We start from the raw sequence: 23,305 nt of genomic DNA, 5'->3' as shown, positions 1-23,305 counted from the left end.
AGTAAACTGGCCCTTCTTGGATTCTTTTTTGCCATAACACAAACCACAAGGACCAGAGTAAATTATATCCAATAGGAAACCAACTGACCTCCTTATCTTAAGCCTAAATATCAGAAGTATAACCAATAAAATCCATGAACGCCATAGACTTATACTCTCCTGATATTATCATTCTAACAGAAACCTGGCTCAAACCTCACATTACCAGTGAGCAAATTCTCCCTTCAGGCTACAATATCCTAAGACAAGATCGGTTGCACAAAAAAGGGGGTGGTGTAGCTGTAATGTATAAACAGAATCTTAATATTCAAATCCTAAACATATCGGCCCCCCTAATTGGCAAAGAAGAAATAATCTATGCCAACCTAAAAGTAAACCAAGACAAGACCATTAACATAATAGGATGCTACTTCACACCTGGCAACAATATTCCTCCACTAGAAAACCTCCACAGCTGGGTAAATCATCACCTTCCACAAGAAACCATAATATTAGGTGATTTTAATATAGACTGGCTATCCTGTTCCAACCACCATCTAAATCTTCATGTTTTTTCCAAATTATCCAGACATCCACCAGAATAAATAAGAATTCCAACAAGCATTCTACTCTTGACTGGATACTAGTCAGCAAGAGCCCCCAATCATACTCAGCTGGCTGTCTACCAGATAGCCTCAATGGTCATACCCCAACTTTCTTACTCAAAAAAAACACATATATCAGGCTAAACCCATTACCTCTCAGCAAATATGCAATAAAGTAAATTTTAACCCTGACAACTTCATCTCAACCCTAAAAAATTGCAACTGCACTCCACTAAAATACCTCACCCTTAATGAAGCCTTCCAATTTTTCAATATCACCTTCCTTAAAGTCCTAAGCACCCATGCTCCCACAAGATTTACTAGAGATAAAGCCCAGTCCTCCCCATGGCTACAAAAAGCCACTAGATCAGAATTAAAAAAAACAAGATAGAGCCTGGAGTCACTGGTGCAAGCAGTGGCGTCTGGTGACTTCAAATCAAAGGGGGGCTGCAGGAGTCAGCTGAATGGGTGGGGTCAATGGGAAGGGGTGTGGCCAAATAGAAAGGGGAGGGGCTATGCTCAAAACCACAAAAACTAACTAAATACACTGCCCTGGGTGCCAAACTGTCATTATGAGAGTCCAATCAAGACAAAATGAAGTGTAGAAGAATAAAAATATTTCAATGCATTGGCTGCATGACAGCTTACTTAATATCTAGATGGAAACAAAAAGGTTGTGAGGCATGAAAAAATAAATTACTTTTTAAATACATTAATGGAATGCCAGTCAAAATCAAGTATAAGAAAAACAAGCAGCACTCAACTCAGACCACTTCTCCTTGCACTACACTTCTAATTATAATTTATATTCAGCTTTATTAAAGTACCAAGTAACATGCTGAAAGTAGAAATCTCTGATGCCCCCACTTGTAAAAATGTTTCTTATCCAAAAAAGGCCTGCTGCCTGACAACTATCTACTTGTTTCATGGGAAAAACATGATCAAAGTAAAAAATGAAAAGCAAACAAGAAATAAGCTCAAAATACATTGCTTTAAAGGATTACTGTACAGGTTATGGACCACATGATTGGCATTCTGTTTAGTTTATTGGTAAAGCCTGCAGAGATGATTGGAAGTCTCTAAGTGTAATGAGCTTCTTAAAATAATGTAATCCTGTCCTTTATTACAAATACTGTCATATGCATTTCAATACCCAAGGCTTATACATTATCTAGTTAAGTATTCTCTACATGGCAACAAAAGAAAGGCTTTCAATGTTGGCAATTCTTTAACAGTATGCTTATTAAAGCTTACTTGCATCTTTGAGTAATAAGCATTAATCAACAGAACAAAAAATATGACAGAAACCAGACCAATCTGCAAAAATCAAGGACAGATAAAAGCCACTCTAGTACTTGTGTCTACCTTGGATGGGGGGGATACTCTGCACATTTACATTGCATAACTACTCCTTGCCTTGCTTTGACACATCCAGAGTCACTACATTGGGGAGTGGTGTGCAACAAGTATGTCACAATTTGAAATGTCTCTGGCTGACTGTGATGGCCCTGACACATTTGTCATACCTCTCAACCTCAGAGCAAGAAATCTGGACAAAGCCAAACAAAGAAGCGGGACAAAGGCCCAAAAATAAGGACAATTTTTAAATATTGCTCTTATAAACTTAGAAAGATAATAGAATAGGTACTGCATTAGTGTGAATTTTCTGAATGGTATGAAATCTGAAACTCAAATGTCTGTCATTATTTTCTAACTTCAGTCTTTAATGATTTGTCACTAATTTGCCAAAAAAAAAAACCCACAATTTTATGAAAAATGGACCAAAAATGTGATGTAAAAATATAAAATAGCCACACAATACAGCTGGGAACCTGTCAAAAAAGGGACACTTTAATATTAGTACTGCTAACTTGAGCAGCTGACAAAATAAAAGAATCTACATGCATTTCTGAAATAAAAGTAATCTATAACTCTGATTATTACAGTTATTTCTTAATTGTAAACCCTCCATGTTTTCATCCAAAATTGCTATTTTGCAGAGGGATTATTAGAGGAAGAGCAACATTTTGAGCCAAAATCAGGGACAGTTGAGAGGTTTGGCTATGCCTAATTCTATAAAGCAATTTATTTGCATGTACCTCTCAACCTGTTAATGCAATAAATCTGGACAAGGCCAAATATATTGGGGGAACATATAAACAGTACTAAAAATTGCTCTTGTATAAACTGAGACAGTTGATAGAACAACAGGTCTTACTTTAGCATGCATTTTTCTGAAGGTTATGAAGTCTGACACTCAGTGTGTCATTATTTAGTGACTTAATTCCTAAATGATTTGCCAGAAAACCACAAATTTTATGAGGAACAAACCAAAAATAAGAAGCAAAAATCTATTAATTCTTTGAAAATCTGGACAGTTGGGAGATATAGTTCAGCTGGGGCTGTCTTTAAGTTTGCTGCCCTTCTCCCTCACAAAATTATGGTCAAATGGAGCCTCCCCCTGCAGCCATTCCAATGATCCATTACTTGGCTATTTCATTCCATTTACCATAAACACTAATGTGCATACTGATTTACTTCTATGATGATTTGAACTTCATTTGTAAGTTTTATTTTGCATTTTACAGCACAAACACTAAGACATCTGCTAAACAAACTTGGCATTAAAATTTTTCTGCCATTGAAACTCACATTCATTGAAACAACATTGAAACCCACATTCAAAGAAAATACATTTTACCCATGGCAGATAAAGATTAATTCTGGGCTGTTTTCAAATCATAGGCCCCTTGCATATGAAACATACATGTGCTCTTTGATACACCTTCCTATTGCTTTGAACATTTTTCCAGTAAACAGTGAAACAAAATGCATGCACCAATGACAAAACTGCCCAATTCAGAACATTTCCATCATAAAAGTCTACTCAAACTTCTACAGTCCACTATTATCAGTAAATATGCACAATTGTACAGTCCACCATTATCAGTAAATATGCACAATCTCTGAAGTAGTAAAAAAGTCATCTAAATAATTCCACGTTAAATAAATCTGTAATGAAGAGGTTGCTGCTAGCAATCACCTTTATATTTCATGGTTTCATCGAAGAATAAAATGTCTGATGCCCCTGAGGAATAAATTGCCTAAATTACATGAAAAATAAGCTAGTAATATTGCAATAGGAAATGGATGGCAAACTGATAACAGGCTCATAGTTAGTATCTTAACTTTCAGTACAGCAGCATTCACCCCTTATGGGAGTAGAACCAACAACCTTCTGCATCAAAAGCAAGTACACAACCTCAACCTGTTGTGCTATTAGCAATGCGAGCTGACTTAGCATAATCAGCACTAAACTTCTCTTCCACTGCAGCTCTCAGCTCCTTGTAAAATCTACTCAATACTCAACTGAATCTCAACTTCACAGCACAAGAAATCTGGAAAAAGCCAAATTTATTGGGGTGGGTCAATAGGGCAAAAACCAGGGACACATTAAACATTGCTTGTATAATCTTGGAAAGCTGCTAGAATAAAATGCTGTGTTACCACCATACATTTTACTGCCAAGGTCCCTGTGCAAAAGAGTCAGAACAACATACCACTACACCAAATCAGCTGCTTTGTGAAAGAGAGGAAGACTGAAACTTAAATGGCTATCATTTAATGAATTCAGTTCTCACCATAGCTGTCAACCTCTTAGCACAAAACACCTGGACAAGCCCAGTAATGAGGGAATACAGCCCTCAAACATATTCACTGAATTCAGTTCTTGCCATAGCTGTCAACCTTAGCACAAAAAACCTGGACAAAGCCAATAACAAGGTAATACAGTCCCAAACATAAGGACAAATTTCAAATAGTCATCTTATAAACTTAGAAAATTGCTATAATAAAAGGTTGTGTTACTATATATTTATTGCTAGAATAAAAAGTTGTTTTACTATGCATTTTCTGAAGAATATGAAGTCTGAAATTCAAATGCCTGTCAATTTTACTTCTGACAGAACAAAAACAATTTTCAGCAGAGGCCCAGGGAGAAATACTGTAGCTACATGTCTTTGTAAAATGGCAGGACACCAGAGAAAATCCACACAAACACAGGGATAAGATGCAGACTCCACACAGAAGGCACCCCAGCCAAGAATCAAACCAGAAAACCTATACCTGTGAGGCAACAATACTGCCACTGCACCATCAAATATGTAAGGAATCAAGCATTCAGAAACCTTAAGTCTGAAATTCAAATGCCTGTCAATTTTATTTAACATTTGTTAATCAGGACAGTCTGACTTGGAACAAAAAAACAATTTTCAGCAGAGGCCCAGGAAGAAATAATGCAGACATGTCTTTGCAACATGGGAAGACACAAAAGCAAACCCACACAAACACAGGGAGAAGATACAGACCCACAAAGAAGGCACCCCAGCCAAGAATCAAACCTGAAAACCTGCAGCTGTGAGGCAACAATGCTACTACTGCACCATCAAATATCAAGCAGTGCAACATTTACAAACCACAGATATTATGAGGAACAGATCAGATCAAATATGAGGCAAAATCTGCAATTTTTTTTACAAATGGTGGTGGGTAGGGAATCCAGGTCTTTAACACCTGCATACAAGGTACAGAGTTCAAGCCTGAGGTATTCCCTACCACACCACCATGAGCCTAACCACCAGTATATTGCACCTGGGGCATTTTCACACACACACACACACACAACACACACACACACACACACACAACACACACACACACACCTAATCAGACACTTATAAATGCAAGCATTACCCATAACAGTTATAGTTTTATACTGATTTTGGTAAATCAGTGAGTAATACTGTTGATGCCAAGCAGGATCAGTAACTATTTAAATGTCATCAAGCAATAGCAGTGTGCATCTCTTTTATCCACAGGCAACCATTGTACCCATAAACTACTGCCAATATACTCACCGTGGACATATCCAAAGCCTGGATGTGATTAAAAAATATATGCAGTAAAGTATTTCAACTTGCTCCACACAAATGCTTACAAGGGCTGTTAAACCAAATTTATGACTATTTGAATTGACCACAATAACATTGCCATTAATTTAATTTCAGACAATCCCATACCCAGCAATTAGAGCCACATTGTTGACTGTATATACTTCAAACATATGGTTGTGGTTAATAATATAATGGTGACAGCAATGTGTTTCATGTTTGTTTCCCACAAACTCACAACAGTCAGCATAAACTATTCCAACTTACTTTACATACTAATCCTCAAAAGCCAGATTAATGGCAATTTAATTGATCAGAATAGCAGGTTCAGTCATTTTCATTTAAAGACAGTCCCTGCACCCACTGATTATACTACTTTGTTGTCTGTGTACAGCTCAGATGTTTGACTGAAGTAAAATAATGACAGTAATATATATCAAATTTGTTTAATCTTACATGAATATATATCATCACAAGTATTCCATCTTCATAAAATGTCCATTAGTTCAGCAAAGTGTGATTAATAACTGTTTACCCAGAGCAAGTGTTAGAAAGGTCAGTCACGTTTGTCTATAGACCATCCTTATGACTGGCATTAATAATCACTCTATTGACTGTGTAGACCTCTGAGGTCTGATTCTGATAAAAATGGCCATAGTGACAAATTTTAACTAAATTTTGCACAAGTAGTAGCCACAATTAATTATTCTGACTTGTTTTACTCATATACAAATTAGTCCTGCAAAGCCATGATTACTGCTGATAATATCTAGTTGTCTGCCAGGATAAACAATACCTATCAATTACAATTCAGATCCTGTGTAAGTTATACCCTGGCTACAGCATTTTGCAGACCACAACTTTGCCATTGACTATGAATTCTCACTGATATTTTTATTATGGACACCACATCCACTTCCCAGTTCAAAATGTGTGGGCTTATCCGTTTTGCTGTCCCACTCACAATCTAAACAACCAACTTGAGATCCTTTGAAGCTCTCTGACTGGTTGTCTAGATCATAGGTGGCGTGAGAATTTACCTCCACATATGACACCACAATTGTAGCTCCTTTGAAAAGGTGAGTCATGCCAGCAACATTCTCCCCTTAAAATAAATAAATTAAAGAATAAATAAACAAAATTGGAAAAGTGATCCAGAATGAATGGTAACATAGGTGACTTCTAGTTCACCTATGGCTAAGGTTGGCCATGGTTGTCTCAGTGTTTGTTTCTAATATCTAATACAATGGAAATACATTTAAGACCATCATACCCTATCTTCCAAAATCAGACCATTGCATAATAATATTATCCATCAAAACAGGGGTCAACCTACTGAACAATACCACCACTTTTAGAGACTTTGAGAAAAGTACATACCATAAAATAAGTTTAGCAAACTTGGACCATACCCTAAATAACCTTGCCATGACAACAAGAGACACCTTTGAACAAATTAATGGCATCCTTCATAAGTACGTGTAAAAAGTAAAATCTTTGAAACAAAATCACTTTAGGTGAAACTTGGAGTAAATTATTTTTTGCAGGGGGCACATTCCCTGCACATCCCACACCACTGAACATTAATATACCTACTCTGAGTCTGAACAACAGGGGAAAAGGAAATTTTCCGGTATCACTGAAAGTGCTTTCGGTGAAACATTTTTGATGAAACAACAGCCAGCTAAACTGCCATTGATTCATTAACTCACTCCCAAGTATATCAGCAAACATATCCACATAGAAATGAAATATAGTGAAATATTCATTATAACAAACTTTAGTGGTGGAATTTTAAAAACAGGCAAATTACAGAGTAAAAAGAACGTGTTTTTTTCAAAATATAGAAGTTTCCTTTCTTCTTAAAACAAAACCACATTCAGATGAGCAGAAAAAGACTATTCATAATTAATTAATAAATGCAGCACCTCCTAAGAACTACAGCTCACTATCAAATCTGAAGATAATGTTAATGCCTTTCATATAAGGAAATTAGGTGTAAGTTCCAAAACTGCAGTCCCCTTGAAGTCAATGGTACAAGTACACTTTGAATGACAAGATATCACCAACATCCTTGCAAATAACTTTAGCAATAGTTTTAGCAGTCCATTGCAAGTGATCAGTTCGTTATTATATTCCATGAACTGGCCACTAAAAAATAACCTATGATCAAGCAGCAGCAACTTTGGTGAAGATCCACAATATCTGCTCCAATATCTCCCTTTGTTAACACATTAGTTTCAAGGAAAATATTGCAAAATTCCTTTATAGCCTATTTAACAAATGCCTTTCAACAGATTTTGACCACAACATATGAAGACAGGTCACCATGGCCCCTGTCCATAATGATGGACTTTCATCTACTCTGGAAAATATTATGCCATTAGCCTTGCCTGTATTGTCTGTAAGGTTATGAAGAGGATATCATGGCTTTTAAGCCCAGTAAGTTTCTTCAGAAAAACCTAGAGCTGCAATATACAACAGGCTGCCAGTGCACACAGCTCACTGCAGTCTTTCAAAGGCATGTGTCACTATCCCGACACAAGAATCAAGCAAAAACTATTTGAGCTCAGATTTAATACTTACATCATGATTTGCTGGATTGCCAACTGGTTTTCAGGAAGAACCCAAATGGTAATTGTGAATGGTCCAATTCTCCGCACCAGTTAATGTAACCAGAGGAATCCCACAGGGCTCTGTAATTGGCACTCTCCATTTTGGCATCTTCTTCACAAATATTTGAATTGACTGCAATGTTTTGCTCACCACGTTTGTTGCTGACTGAAAACTTGGTACAGTTTTTCTATCTCTTCAGAGATTTGGTATTGCAGCATGGGTAACACCTAACCCACTCCAATTTCAACATCAACACTGACCGGACACGAATAGCACAATGAATATATACAATACTTACTTTAATTCTGCACCTTCACTCTGTTCTTTTCTTCTTTTCTTTCTTTTTTCTTCTTCTTTCTTCTTGTTCTTCTGTTCTTCCTTCTCTCTCTAGCACACCCAAATAAGTAAAATCCCGTCCGATTCCAATCCAATTAATGCCAAAACAAAAAAGGTAAATCCACAAACTAGCCGACAACTGACTGACTGATTCTCGCTCTTTTCCCAGCGCATAAAGCCCGGGAAGAGAGCGACAACCAATCAGCAGCATTTAGCCCAGCAAGCACGTCATGACGTGCCTGCGGACGTCGCAGTCCGAGCCCCTTCCAATTCTATGCGGTTTGGAACCGCATAGACTTCTGGGCATCACAATGATGCCTTCATTACTCCTCCGGGCTGCAATGAAAACAAAAAAAAACAAACAAAAAAAAAAAGCTGTTTAAAACCGCCGCAGCCCGAGGAGGTTAAAGTGCGCAATGCGCATGCGCGTACTTCCGAGTCGCGGACTCGAAATTTCTTTTTAAAGTACAAAAAAAGTTTTTTTTTTTTTTTTACATAATTTTTTAAAACATAAACAATTACTACTATTTAGCTGAGGGGGCTGCAGTCCGGCAGTCCGATGCCACGAGCCGCCCCTGGGTGCAAGACAAAAAACCCCACTGATAGACAGAAATTGTGTGAATTACGTAACAAAGTAAAAAAATTAATAAAACATGACAAAATCCTATATTACCTGTCTGCCCTGAACTCCACCCAAAACAACCCTAAACTATTCTGGTCAGCCATCAACTCCATCCTCCACCCAGGAAAAGTAGGGACCCGTCCACCAAACAAAACAAACTCCTCTGAAAACATTGCCACCTCTTTCAGTACTCACTTCACACAAACCATTCTATCACTAGCAAAACAACACAACCCCTCTTCCCTACCCTCTCCAACTACACCTAGTAACCTGCCTACTGCATTCACTTTCTCTCCTATTCCTACCTCCAACATGAAAAAACTCTTATCGAACCTAAAGCCCACAAAACTAGCAGCTGACAACCTCCCAGCTGTGTACCTTAAAAATGCAGCTGAAGCCCTAGCCTACCTAGTTGCAATCCTCATTAACCAATCTTTATCTGAAAGCTATGCCCCTTCACAATGGAAAATATCCCACGTTATCCCCCCTCCACAAAGGTGGGCCTGCCACAGAATTCACCAGCTACCAGCCCATAGCTTTTCTGTCTTCTCTATCAAAAATACTTAAAAGATGCATTCACTCTCAAGTTTTAAACTACCTCCTTGCTAACAACCTCATATCTAACACACAACATGGTTTCTGACTATACCACAGCACAACCACTGCCTTACTTGCTTTCACTAATACAATCCTTCAAACAATGGTTATTTCATCTCTGCAACTTTCCTAGACCTATCTAAAGCATTCGACATGGTCTCTCATAAACAACTCATCACTGTCCTCAATACTCTATCCTTCCCTCAATCTGTCACAAACTGGTGCCAGAGCTACCTGACTGACCGCCATCAATCAGTTGTTTGGCATAATGATATATCCCCCCAACTCCCTGTCTCAATAGGTGTTCCCCAAGGATCCATCCTTGGATCCTTACTCTTCTCCATATTCACCAATAATCTAGCCTCTGCTGCCAAACAAGCCACTCTCAAACAGTACGTAGATGATTCCACCATCATCTGCTCAGCTCACTCCCTACCTGAACTTCAAAAGACCACAAAGGAAGCCTTTTCCTCAGTTGAAACTTGGCTTTCAGATGCACAATTAATACTTAACCCAAACAAAACAAAACTACTCATCTTCCAACCCACCAAACACAATCTAAACACCCACCAATTTAATATTAAAGCCAATGACAACACCATTATCCCTCCAACAGACCACACCAAACTACTTGGAGTTGAAATTGACAATAACCTCAAGTGGCATCCACATCTCAGTAACCATTTAAAAAATACACAAAAAATAGGAGCTTAATACAGAAATAAGCAATTCCTCACCAAAACAGACAAGATTTCAGTTGCAAATAGCCACCTTATCTCCAGCCTACTCAACGCCTCTCCAGTATTTACCAACCTATGGCAAAGTGAGTTAGGTAAACTCGAAGCTTGCTACAACAATATAGCAAGGTTTGCTACTGGTGCAAACTACCGTAGCCACCACTGCACCTCACTTACTGAACTAGGCTGACTAGAACTCCCTCACCTCCTTCAATGGTACCAACTCTCACTCACCCACAGACTACTAAAATCATCCTCTAAAAGTCGCCATCCTCCAAAATCTACTCCAACCCGATCATACCACCAGACCACTATGCTCCAGCAACAAAAATCATACAGATAACTAGAACCAGGAACTCTGCTGGAGAAGCTCTCTTCTCCTACTCCATAGCAAAATTATGGAATACCCTTCCTCACACTATAACTTCTGTGTCATCACGCACTAACTTCAAAGCTGCTCTAAAATCTCATTAAAAAGAGCACCGAGCATGCCCCTGTAAGAAACCTCTCTTAACATCTCTACCCCAAACTCTAATCCCTTTCTTCCACCCCTCTAACTACCTCGGATTGCAGCCAAATACATTGCTTGTAAACCTATATCTCAGCTGTAATCTTAGCCACTGTTATTCAAGGGTAATAGCTGCTAGCTCAGCTATTAAAATACTTGCTAATCTTTATGGCACCAATGATATAGGTGTTGTACCATTAAACTAAATACTTAATTTCATTTTGAACTATAACTGTTTACTACTACTGTTAAACAAAACCTACCTATACTTCTTGAAACTTGTAATTAATTGTTGTTTTTATTGTGGAGCTTTTCTCTCCAGGCCTCCGCTGAAAAAGGACCTGTGTCCAGTCGGATTTTCCCAGTCAACAAATGTAAAATAAATAAATAATAATAATATATGTATGCATACATATACATATCACACACATACATACTCACACACATCCACATACACACACGTGCGCACCCGTGCACACTCATATAAATGTATATATAGACATAGTAAACAAGCTTGTTTTTAAGACGGGGAAGAAATCAAGTTGTTGGGACAACCTTCACACAGCTTCAACACTGAATTTCAGTCCCTACAGCTGTGAGGAACAGATGCTGTCACTAAGTCAGCACGCCACAGACATGAATGTTCTTCTCCATATAGGTCACATGTGACATGGGTACAGCTGTGTTGTGTAATGACATGGTTGCTGCTCAATTGTCTCTTGTCTTCTTATGCACTGGTGTCCCTTGGAATTATCATATACACTTCATGGGCTCCACCTTACTGCTTTATTCATAGAGGATGTGGCATCTTTGTGATTTGTGTTATGACATGTACTGTTCTGAATGACTTTGGAGAAGACTTAACATTTGTGCCATGTTTGTGGCTTTCTTTATGAATATGTGCACTATGTGTAGTTTCAGACACATGGCTTTATATACTGTGAAGTCATGTCTGCAGTATCTGGGCCTATACTGTTGTGATTCTTTTCATACCAGCAATCGGTTACTTTGTAATGTGCTCAGGAAATTATATGGTATTCTTATTATTCATAGGAAAGTATGTAGCATTCTTCTACTGTGGCTGCCAGTCTTGTGTTGTACGAGTGATATCCTGGTGTGCTATTTATGCCATCCTGTGTACTCTGGGCAGACTATTTTCCTTTGAGAGGCTCAGACCATGTATATGCATTACTTGCTTGTATACAATAACTGAAATGCACATATGTCACACTGTGTGTTGTACCCACACTGTGTGTTGTACCTTTGCTGCCATTTACTGGTATTGCCCTTAGGGTGAATTTAATATATCTTGCACATACTCACAAACACTGTTGTCTTTTTAACTTTTCCTAGTGTTATTTTTTGTCTTTGTTGAACTTTGCATATACCTTTAGAAATGGGTCTGCATGAAAATATCTGCTAAAATTTTCTTTCTTTATAAGAAATTAAAGGTATCTGAAATAGTTTAATTTACAATATTCCATCTGTGCATAGGACACTCTCCTTGTTAATGGCTTAATTAATTTATAGGCACCTAACAGCATGGTTTCTGATGACAGCATACATTATTTTTTATGTGCCTTTTCCTGTGGTTGAAGCATCAGGTAAATTTTGAGTGTTTTTTTGTAAATGTTAGAGATATTTTCTGTGTCTTAAACTGTTTTTTTCTAAATATTCATTCAGCAAATTTTCAAGACTATGCTCCTTGTTTTGCAGTGGAGTTGCCCAAAATAATGGGAGACCAGGCAGATGTCTTCATTGCCCCTACAAAAACTGCAGACAATCTGGAAGGTGATCCAAGGTCAAAACTGGACAAATGCTGAAGATGTTCAAAGGTTCATACTAGGCTATCTGCCCTAGGGCATTTATAAACCTAGCCAGAGTGTATTTTGCTTTTGCCACCCATTTTAAATTAATTTTGCTATGCCCTTTTTTGAGGTTAGTATACTGAGCCTCTGTCTAACAGTGACACAGAAGTGATACCCGGGGTAAACCTATGATCTCCCATCCACTCATCAAGATTCCTCTTGAAGAGAGTCAGTGAGGGACTCTGCCTAACCTGGACTGGGATTTTATTCCAGAGTGAAGGGAGCCTCTGGGTTATGAATCTGTCCCTCCAGCATGTCCTATTTATTTCAGTGCTGAGGATCAAGTCTCTCGAGCGCGTAGCTCGATGGGATTTGGATTTTCTGAGGTGCAGCATGTCCATTAATTCCGGGTTGGACATGGCTTTAAACGTCAGGCACAGATCGCCTCTGAGCAGGCGGTATGCCACTGAGTAGAGCTGGAGTTTCTTTAACCGGGCAGCATATAACATCTGTTTGAGCCCTTTGATCCACTTGGTGAGGTACTTTTGGGGTCTTTCCAGTTGCTGCAGGTGTCTGGTAAGGTACATCCCAAAAGGGACTTTGTACTCAATTATGGGCCTGATGAGGGATGGGTAAAGAGGCACGATGACCTCCCCTGATCTAGATGTGAATCCCTTCATGATTAGGTGGGCTATATAAAATGTTCTTCTAACCACTTTTGCCACGTGGTTGTCGAATGAGAGATTGCTATCAACTTGGGTCCCCAGGTCCCTAATTACTTCTTCTGTACTTAATGGATTACCACCTATGTGGTAATTTGTGGGCACTTTGTTTTTGCAAAAGGGGATGACTATACACTTTTTGGCGATTAGCTTGAGGCCATGGCTCTGGCACCAGTTGTCTGTTTCTATGAGGCCCTTTTGGAGGATGCTTGTGTCAGCTGGAGAGTCGATTATGGTGCCCAGTTTGCAGTCATCTGCGAACTTGGTCAGCCACAGTCCTTCCGTGTTGGCCTATACCTCCGAGAAATATATACCGAACAAGAGAGGTCCCAGGACTGAGCCTTGTGGGACGCCACTTGTAACTGGTTTGGAGTCCGACATGGCTCCAGCAATTCTAACCATGTGGGTTCTGTCCTTGAGCCAGTTTGCAACCCATCTAGTGACATGGGGGTTTATATTTAAGTTGGTGAGCTTATCTATAATGCCCGAGTGGGGTATTGTATCGAAGGCTTTTGCGAGGTCCAGGTAGGCTGTGTGGACCACCTTCCCCTCGTCAATGGCCTTGGTGACTGTTTCAAAGAAATTGACCAGGTTTAAGAGGCAGGATCTGCCCTTAACAAAGCCGAACTGGGTAGGATCCAGTGTCTGTAGGTCCCCAATATCTTTATTTATGAGGTCCATGATGATCCTTTCCATAGCTTTGCAGACCAAGCTAGTCAGGCTTATGGGGCGATAGTTTCCAGGATCTGTTGCAGCACCACCTTTGTGGAGAAGGGCCACTGTTGCTGTACGCCACTCTTTGGGTACATATCCAGTAGTAAGGCTGAGATTGAACAGTAGTTTTATGTTTGGGTTTAGCTCTTCTTGGAGTTCATGTAGGACGCAGCAGAGGACACCGTCTGGTCCCATTGATGCTGTGTTTTTTGCTTTGGAGAGGGCGGCTCTTACCTGAGCATCTGAGATGTCAGGGGGGCAGCACTCTGCTGGGATAGATATTTGCCCTTTTGGTGGGGGGGGGGAGTTTGCTCTGAACCTGTCAGCTAGGATGTTGGCAATGTGTGTGGGTTTGGTGTATTTTTTGTCATTTTGGACAAATTCTGAGCATATCTGGGAATTCCCACCCAGGTTCCTAACATAACTAAAGAAAGCCTTGTGATTATCTTTAGTGTCCTGTGCAATTTTTCTCTCGAAGCTGGCCTTAGACGATTTTATGAGTGCCCGTAGTTTTTTGCTAATACTGATCAGAGATGCCTTCCCTTTTTGGGATTTTGCTCTATCATGTAGTAGCTTCCTCCTTCTATTGTATAGTTTGTTTATGGCTGGGGTCCACCAGACAGAACGTCTGCCTTTGGAGGATTGAGTCTTGGTTTTATTTGGGGATTGCATGATCCATGCATTCCTAAAGGTGATCATAGAATGTGTTTATAAAGGATTCTGCGGTCTGGGCTGTATTTTCCATAGGCCCGGGGGCTTTGAAGTATTCCACCTCAGTTTTAAGGAGTGTGAAATTTGCTTTAGAGAAATTTTTCACTGTGGTTTTCTGGGCAGGGGGTGGGGTCGGGATGTGAATATCCAGTGTGATTAGTTTATGGTCTGATCTTACCAGTGAGGGATACACTTCTGGTCTGGAGCATAGAGTCCCCATGTTGGTGATGATCAGGTCCAGTATGTTTTCCCCTCTTGTGGGAGTGGTAACAAGTTGTTCCATAGCATTTGAGTTTATAAATTCTAGGAACCTTTGGGGTAGGGTGTTGGAGCTAGAGTAATGCTCCCAGTCTATGTTTGGGTAGTTGAAGTCACCCAATATAATGGTGTTTGGAGAGATCCTCATATTTCAGTGTTCTCAGGAAGGCTGAGTGGGGTTCCTGGGTTTGGGAGGGTGGTCTGTAGCAGGCTATAAATTGGAAGGCAGTTTTACCCACTGTTAGTTGCACATAGATAGTCTCTGATGCTTCGTGCTGTGCCACCAACCTGGAGGTGTGGGTATCTTTGACGAATATTGATACTCCCCCTTCTTTTGTGGTTCGGTCCAAGTTTTGGGGCTGAAAAGCATGGTATGAGGTATAACCTGGTAGTGCTGGGGTGCTCTCGGGAGCCTTGAATCAGGTTTCTGTTACTGCACAGATATCGATGTTCTCCATGCTAAGGAGAGTTTCAAGTGCATGCATCTTGAGGTTTAGACTTCTGGCGTTGAGTAGCATTACTCTTAGTTTCTTATCCCTTGTGATACCTATGGAGGTGGGTTTGATTTTGAGTCTTGCCTAAAAAAGGCACTATGGGGGTAGCAAGAGCCTTTGCCAATATCCGAAAGCCCAGAGGTGACAGGTGCAAGCCGTCCCTAGCGAAGCATCGTGGCTTGTCGAGCATGTCATCCCAGGCTGACAGGCATTGGATCCCCTTTGAATGACACCAATACTTAAGCCAATTGTTGAAATTGATCATCTTGTCTTCATATTGTGGCATCATTCTTGGTGAGGGTAAGATGCTACTCAAGGTCAGGGTCATACCAGCCTGGGCTACATGCTCAGAGAGCTCCTCTATGTCTCTTTTCATGTAGTCCAGGGAGGTACGTCTCAGGTCATTCACACCAGCATGGACAATGACTGAATCATATTTGTACTTACCTTGGAGTGACCCGAGTGCTTGTGTTATGCGGTGGATCCTAGCACCCAACAGGCAGCTCACCGTGACCTTCTCCTTGTTCAGCCTGGTGAGCGGGACGTCAGTGTGCCTGATGATAGAGTCACCTATTACAAGTGTATCAGGTGTGTTTAGCCTTAAGGGCTGTGACTGTTCAGCACACTGGCTTTGTGAGTTATGTGTTGCATGTGTTTTGTTTTGGGGTAGCGTTTGCTTGGATGTCTGCTTTGGAGGTCTCTGCTGCTTAGGCAGATTTTTATTTAGAGCATCCGAGTATGTTTTTGTGTGTTTATGTGTTTGGTTTGCTGTCGTGGTAGGTCTATGTGAGACTGGAATTGTAGTGAGTGTGGTTTCCTTCTCCTCCTGACTGGTTACACCAGTACTGAGTTGAGTGAGCTTAGTCTCCAGTTTGGCTATATGGTTGCATCTCTCACATGTGTTGGAATTTGTTGGGAGGAGGAGAGGGTTGTCTGTGTACATGAGGCAGTTGTAACATTGCCTCAAGATTCCCAGATTCACCAGCTGGACCGGAGAGGAGATTGACAACTGACCTTTGGACATGCTAGAATAGTATTGGGAATTCCTTTATAATTGAAAGAAAGGGCCAATGGGGAACAAGGTACTCAAGGGAAGTTTGTGAGGGTGTAGTGCTTTTAATTTTTTAGTGCTGACTTAGTGAGCAAGTGCCAGGTAACTTAAATGCAATATTTTACAGATAACTTAAATGCAAAAATGACAAACAGTAACTTTCTTTCAAGTGAAACAAGTAAATAAATACAGTAAGCAATGCAGATATCACTAGGGATCCACAGAAGCACTGAAAAGCCGTGTTTTAGGTGAAATTAGCGTTTCAGGGAAATAACAAGCATACAAACAAAGCTAGATTCAGCAGGCCTGGATCTAGTCTATGCTACAGCAAACAAGGTGTACCAATTTCAGTAATAAACAGTTCAAATATGCAGGCACTATAAGCCTTTAACCAGAAATTCCCAGCTCAGAAGCGCAGAGTCCAGCCTCTCCTCCCACAAGAGTGCAGACCATGAACCTTCTTAATGTAAAATAACTGGCCTGAAGCCCAAGTGCTTAAACCAGAACTGATACACTTTTAGAATAACAGACACTGAGCCCTCAATCAGCAGTTCCCAACTTAGAAGGATGTAAGCCACCTGTCCTGCCACCACAGTGCAGGCCACAAACCTTCCTAATGTAAAACAACTGGTCTGAAGACCAAGTGCTTAATCCAAAAGACTTAGAATGATAGCTACACTTTAATCAAGTTACTACCAAGCAGTAATAAATACAATTAAATACTTTAAAGAATGCCTGGATTAGTGCTCAAGTTATACAAACAAAGCTAGATTCAGCAGGCCTGGATCTAGTCTATGCTACAGCAAACAAGGTGTCCCAATTTCAGTAAGAAGCAGTTCAAATATGCAGGCATTATAAGCCTTTAACCAGAAATTCCCAGCTCAGAAGGGCAGAGTCCAGCCTCTCCTCCCACAATAGTGCAGACCATGAACCCTCTTAATGTAAAATAACTGGCTTGAAGCCCAAGTGCTTAAACCAGAATTAATACACTTTTAGAATAACAGACACTGAGCCCTCAATCAGCATTTCCCAACTTAGAAGGATGTAAGCTACCTGTTCTGCCACTACAGTGCAGACCACAAACCTTCTTAATGTAAAACAACTGGTCTGAACCCCAAGTGCTTAAACTAAAAGGCTTAGAATGAGTTACACCAAGCAGTAATAAATACAATTGAGTACTTTTAAGATGATGCAACAGCAAAATAAACTAGGATGAAACACAAATACCGTAAAAGCAGATACATTTTTTTTAAGTGGAAAGAGAGAAAGGAAAGAGAGAAAGGAGTAGCAGAAACTAAGCTGATTGGCCTTCTCAAATGTTCTCCCTGTACTGGGTAGAATGAGGTAATGACACTAGACTGGGAGGAGGGTCCCAGATCAAATTTACACTAGGGGCGGGCAACTGCAAAGCCACCAACTATAAAAATACTATACCGACAGGGAGGGAGGATGGGAAACAAACTGCAGAAATGTTTCTCACAGCTGAAAAGCAGCAGTGAGCCTTTAAATGAAAGTTTTAAATAGCTAAAGGAGCCTCTAGAAAAAAGAGTTTAACTGCAACAAGTTATTAGAAACAAACAACCCAACAGATGCTTAATAAAAGTGGACAATTTCCAGTTAATACCTCACACACAGTGAAACTAGCTAGAAAGATACACAGTACACAAAGTGCTATAAATAACAAAGAAATAAAAAACAAAATAAACAAAAAACAGGATACTTAATGTTATATATTATAGCTCCGAGTTTCCTCAGTGTCCTTCCTTCGATCAAGCTCAGTGATGGGCTTCCTATAGTTAGTAATTCTACTAATACTATGTTGTTAAGCCAAATAATGTAAGGAATTGTTTACAAGGTATGCTATACCCTACAATGTATTTTTACTTTTCTTTACTTTCTGTATACTCCTGAGCTAAACATGAAAATGGTCCATAATGATCACTGTTCATCCTTTCTTGTAACAAAATGATAAATAAATAAAGAAAATGTAGAGATTAAGTATGGAAGGGTGTTTCTTATTTAGCAAAGCTGATTAATGAGGTTACTGTATTAAGTATATTCTTCCACCTTGCATGCAAGCAGTAGTAGTAGAAATAGGGAAGGATCAGGCATTGCCCTCCTCCAATATTCCAGTACAACCACTTAATAAAGATAACAAGTTATTTATACTTATTACTGCAGTTCATCTGGTGATATGTATACCAGATATTATAATAAATTATAAATCTTATTTTGGAGGCGGAGGCAGACATGTGATAATATTTTGAAAACCAAAACCTAGAAAAAAGCTGCACAAGGCAGTGAGAAACCATTGGCAATAGTAAATCTGCTTGTTGAGTGATATGTAATGAGAATATTATTAGTTTCTGGATTTTTGGATAGTTTTGGCAAATTGTTCATGTTAGTGTATTCTGATACTGTAGGATGTATTAAAATGCACAGAGCTCTTTTGCTACTCTTTAAATTGCTACATGAAACTCATTAGGCTTACCCATTGTCACTACTTCTTTTTGCATTGTATTTGGAACCGATGGCTACTATGACATACAAGTCTAAAATGTAAGGTAATCATATTGTAGAGGAGAAAGTGAAAATATCTTTATTGCGGGCAGGGCTCTTATATATTTTGCCAACCATATATGAGAGTTGTTTATAGGCTAACTGTCCTTGTGGGTCATTTTAAGCCTAGCCAAATATTCCACATGAGAATCAAACCTTGCCCCTTTTACCTGCAAGGTAAATACCTTAACTATTATGCCAACCTCCCAACCCTACTTTTTTCATGTTTGGATGAATCTGGATCTTTTGTGTGTTATAAAAGAAAAAGAAATCTATAAATTAAATTAGAAGTTATGTAGTTACCATAACTTGGCATCTGTGTTGTCCATTTTCATTCTTCCTCACAAATACGTAGGATCTGACTCGGCCACAACTTCAAGACTTTGGATCTGAACCTCGGTTTCCTCCCTCTACCCATAATGCCTAATTCCATCCCCAACTCCTCAGATGGAGTTTGCTGCCTTGCCCCTACTGTGATATAGAGACAAAACAGACACAAAGAAAGACTTGGTCTCAAACCAGGAACATGATGGTTCCCATATCATCCAAAGATCTGTCTAGGAATGACAGGGCCTGGGGATGGCTGGGAGATGAGGTGAGGAAGAATGGAAGTTGGCAACACAGATGTCAGATTATGGTAAGTACATAACTTCTAAATCTGATGTTGTCCTTCTTATTCTTCCTCACGAATGGATCAGAGTCCCCAGCTAAGTAACTCTCGGGAGGCCCTCAAGGAAGGGCATGCCAGAGCACTGTCATACCAAAGGAAGCTGTGGTTATGGAAACAATGTCTGACTTGTAATGCATAACAAAGGTATGACTTTTGGACCAAATGACTGCAGCGCACATGTCGCCAGTGGAGGCTCTTGAGGAAAAGGCATATGAAGTAGCCTTTGATCTAGTGGAGTGAGCTCTAGGAGGACGAGGCAACTCCAAACATTTTTGAGAATAAATCAGTGAAATACAATCAGTGATCCATTTGGCTAAAGTAATTTTGGAAACTGCTTGACCCAAGCAATTAGGCGAAAAGGACACAAACAGCTAATCAGACGTCCTGAACTATTTTGTTCTCTGAAGATAAAATTGTAATTGTCTGTAAACATCAAAGAGGTGCAGCATATATTCGCCTTTATTAGTAAAATTTAAAACAATAAATAAACAAAAAGGTCACGCAGAAAAAACAATCAGTTAAAAAATCAAAAAGAAAAATCTAGCAAAGCTAAACTTTCCACTGTGTGATACCTTAAACCTCTTATATTAGAGATGAGATGGGATATAGGCAAATAACCCCTTAAGAATATCAGGTGTTTCAATTAAATAGCAATTCTAGATATTCATGATTTTTTCTTTTAAGTCTATTTCTGGACAACTTCAGGCCAATAAAACCAAACTCCATGAGCTGTAGACATGCATGTTTCTGCCTTCTTATAGTATCATCAACACAGCATAAATAGGTTGTCTGGCTAACATTTGGAAACACAGGGTAGTCGTGCCCAACTGATATCCATAAAAATTAGGGCAACTGCAAAATATCCCAACTAACAAACTAAAAGAATAAGTAAAAAGGTCACACAGAAAAAACAATCGGTTAAAAACCAAAAAGAAAAATCTAGGAAAGCTAGACTTTCCACTTTGTGATACTTTAAACCTCTTATATTAGAGGCAATGTGGGATCTATGCAAATTACCTGATATCCTTAAGGGGTATATAAGAGGTTTAAGGTATCACACAGTTGATTAGCAAAATTTAGAAAAAAAAAAAAACGGTAACTGAATGGACTGGTTAATGTTAGTCTCAGTAGCCACGTTCGGGAGAAATGAAGGGTTGGTTCGAAGAGACCCCCTATCCTTATGGAAAATGATGTAAGGAGGCTTGGCCAATAAGGCCTGGAACTCAGAAATTCTTTTTGTGGAAGTGATAGCTACTAAAAATATTGTCTTCCAAGAAAGAAACTTCATAATGCACTTGTTTGCTACTTCAAAGGGATTTTGAGTTAACCCTTGAAGAACCAGCATCAAATCCCAAGGAGGAGATGGATCTTTTATCAGAGGTATAAGGAGGAAGACTCCCTTCATGAAAGCTTTACACAATCTGGAAGACGCCGCAGATAATGATTCAGTTCCCGCATGGAAGTTGGAAACAGCTGCCAACTGAAGTTTAATAGTAGAAAAACTTGCCTCTTCCTTAAAAAGAACAATGAAGAGGAGGAGAATGCCTGATGTAGGGGCTGAAAAGGGGTCAATGTTCTTGACTGGAAGTTCAAACAGAAAATCTTTTCCATTTGCTTCTGTAAACTTTCTTGGTGGATGCTTTCCAAGAAGCTAAGATAATGTCACAGACTGAGGAAGCAAGCCTGGACCATCTGATTATCACTGGACGTGGAGAAACCATGCAATTTGAGAGAGTGCAGACTGGGATGTTGAATTCCTGGTGGATGAGGTAGGAGATCCTGAGTGGGTTCCAGGATCCCTGAAGGATATCTCAAGTGAGACCAGAGGAAGAGGAACCAAACCTGTCAAGGCTAGAAGATGGCAATGAGGATGATTAAGCTCTTTAGACTGCTTGCTTTCTGTAGGAACCTCGGAATCAGAGGAAAAGGGGGATAGGAGTAGGGGAGAATGGTTGTTGCGCTTGCTATTTTGGGGAGAAGCAAACAGGTTACAGCAAGGCTGGCCTCACCGGCTGAAGATCATATTCACTACTGTTTGACTGAGGGGCCACACGTGAGGAATCAGAGTGGACCTGCTGAGTCTGTCTGCCAGCATGTTGGTTTTCACCGGTATGTGACTTGCAGTAAGAAAGCAGTCTGAACAGATTGCCCATCCCCAGATCCTCATGGCCTCTCTACACAACGAGTAGGAACAGGTTCCTCCTTTTGTTGATGTACCAGACTACTGACATGTTGTCCATATGGATTGCAATAGTCCCTAGAGGGAGAAAGTCCTGAAAGGCTTGCAGTATTAGGAAGACTGCTCTCATCTCTAAAACACTGATATGCAACTTGGTCTCCGAGTGAACCATGTGCCTTGGACCATCTTTCCCATGAAATACCTCCCACCACAGTTGGGAAGCTTCCGTGGTCACTGTGGCTATGGGGGAAGAGAGAGAGAGAACAGTCTGCCCAGAAAGAGGTCATCTGACTGGATCTACCAGCAAACATGATGTTTGCAAATTCGAGTGAGTTTTATGGGAAATGATAGAGGCTGGTAAAGAATGGACCACTGAACTTCCAGTGTCCATTGAAGGAGTCACAAAGTATCTTGCTAGAGGAACTACAAGAATGGCAGCTAACATTGACCCAAGAGCTTGTAGCACTAGTTTTGTTGGAGGGTATGGATGAGACAGTATGTCCCTCACCTGATTTCTCAATGATGTGATATGATGAAGAGGTAATGATGCCAGTTGAGTCATAGTATCCAATTGAGGTCTTATAAATTCCAGAGTCTGCACAGGAGTCAGCTTTGATTTGACAAGGTTTATTATAAAGCCTAGGGAGCTGGAGATCCAAAGCAAGTAATCCCTGGCTTGTTGAAGTTCATGCCTGGTTGGGGCAGTGAGGAGCCAAATCTCAAGAAAGGGAAACACCTGGAATCCTTTGAGTCTCAAGTGAGCTGCCACAACTGCCATTCATTTGGCGAACACCCTGGGGGCTGTGGTGAGTTCAAAGGGCAATGCTCTGAATTGGTATTGACTGGCTCCTAGCCAAAAGTGCAGGTGTCTCCTGGATCAACTGTCAATTTTGATATGATAGAATGCATCCTGGAGATATACAGATCACATCTAGTTGCCCTTGTGTAGAAGAGGCAGGATGGACTGAACTGTAACCATTCAGAACTGTACTGATTCAGATTGCTTATATCCAGCATTGGTCTCAGGTTCCTTGTTTTCTTTGGCACTAAAAAGAAGCAGCAGTAAGTTCCAAATCCTATTTGTCTGTGTGGAACCTCCTGGATGTCTCTTTTTCATAGCAGTGTTTGAATCTCTTGGGCTGCATATTCCCTCTGAATGGGAGGCATGTCAGGGAGTTTCTTCCTTGGGA

Source organism: Protopterus annectens, chromosome 1.part0 (genome assembly GCF_019279795.1).
Source record: "Protopterus annectens isolate FY-2018-M chromosome 1.part0, PAN1.0, whole genome shotgun sequence".
In the NCBI taxonomy this organism is placed as follows: Eukaryota; Metazoa; Chordata; order Ceratodontiformes; family Protopteridae; genus Protopterus; species Protopterus annectens.
Note: the sequence above shows the minus strand (reverse complement) of the source record.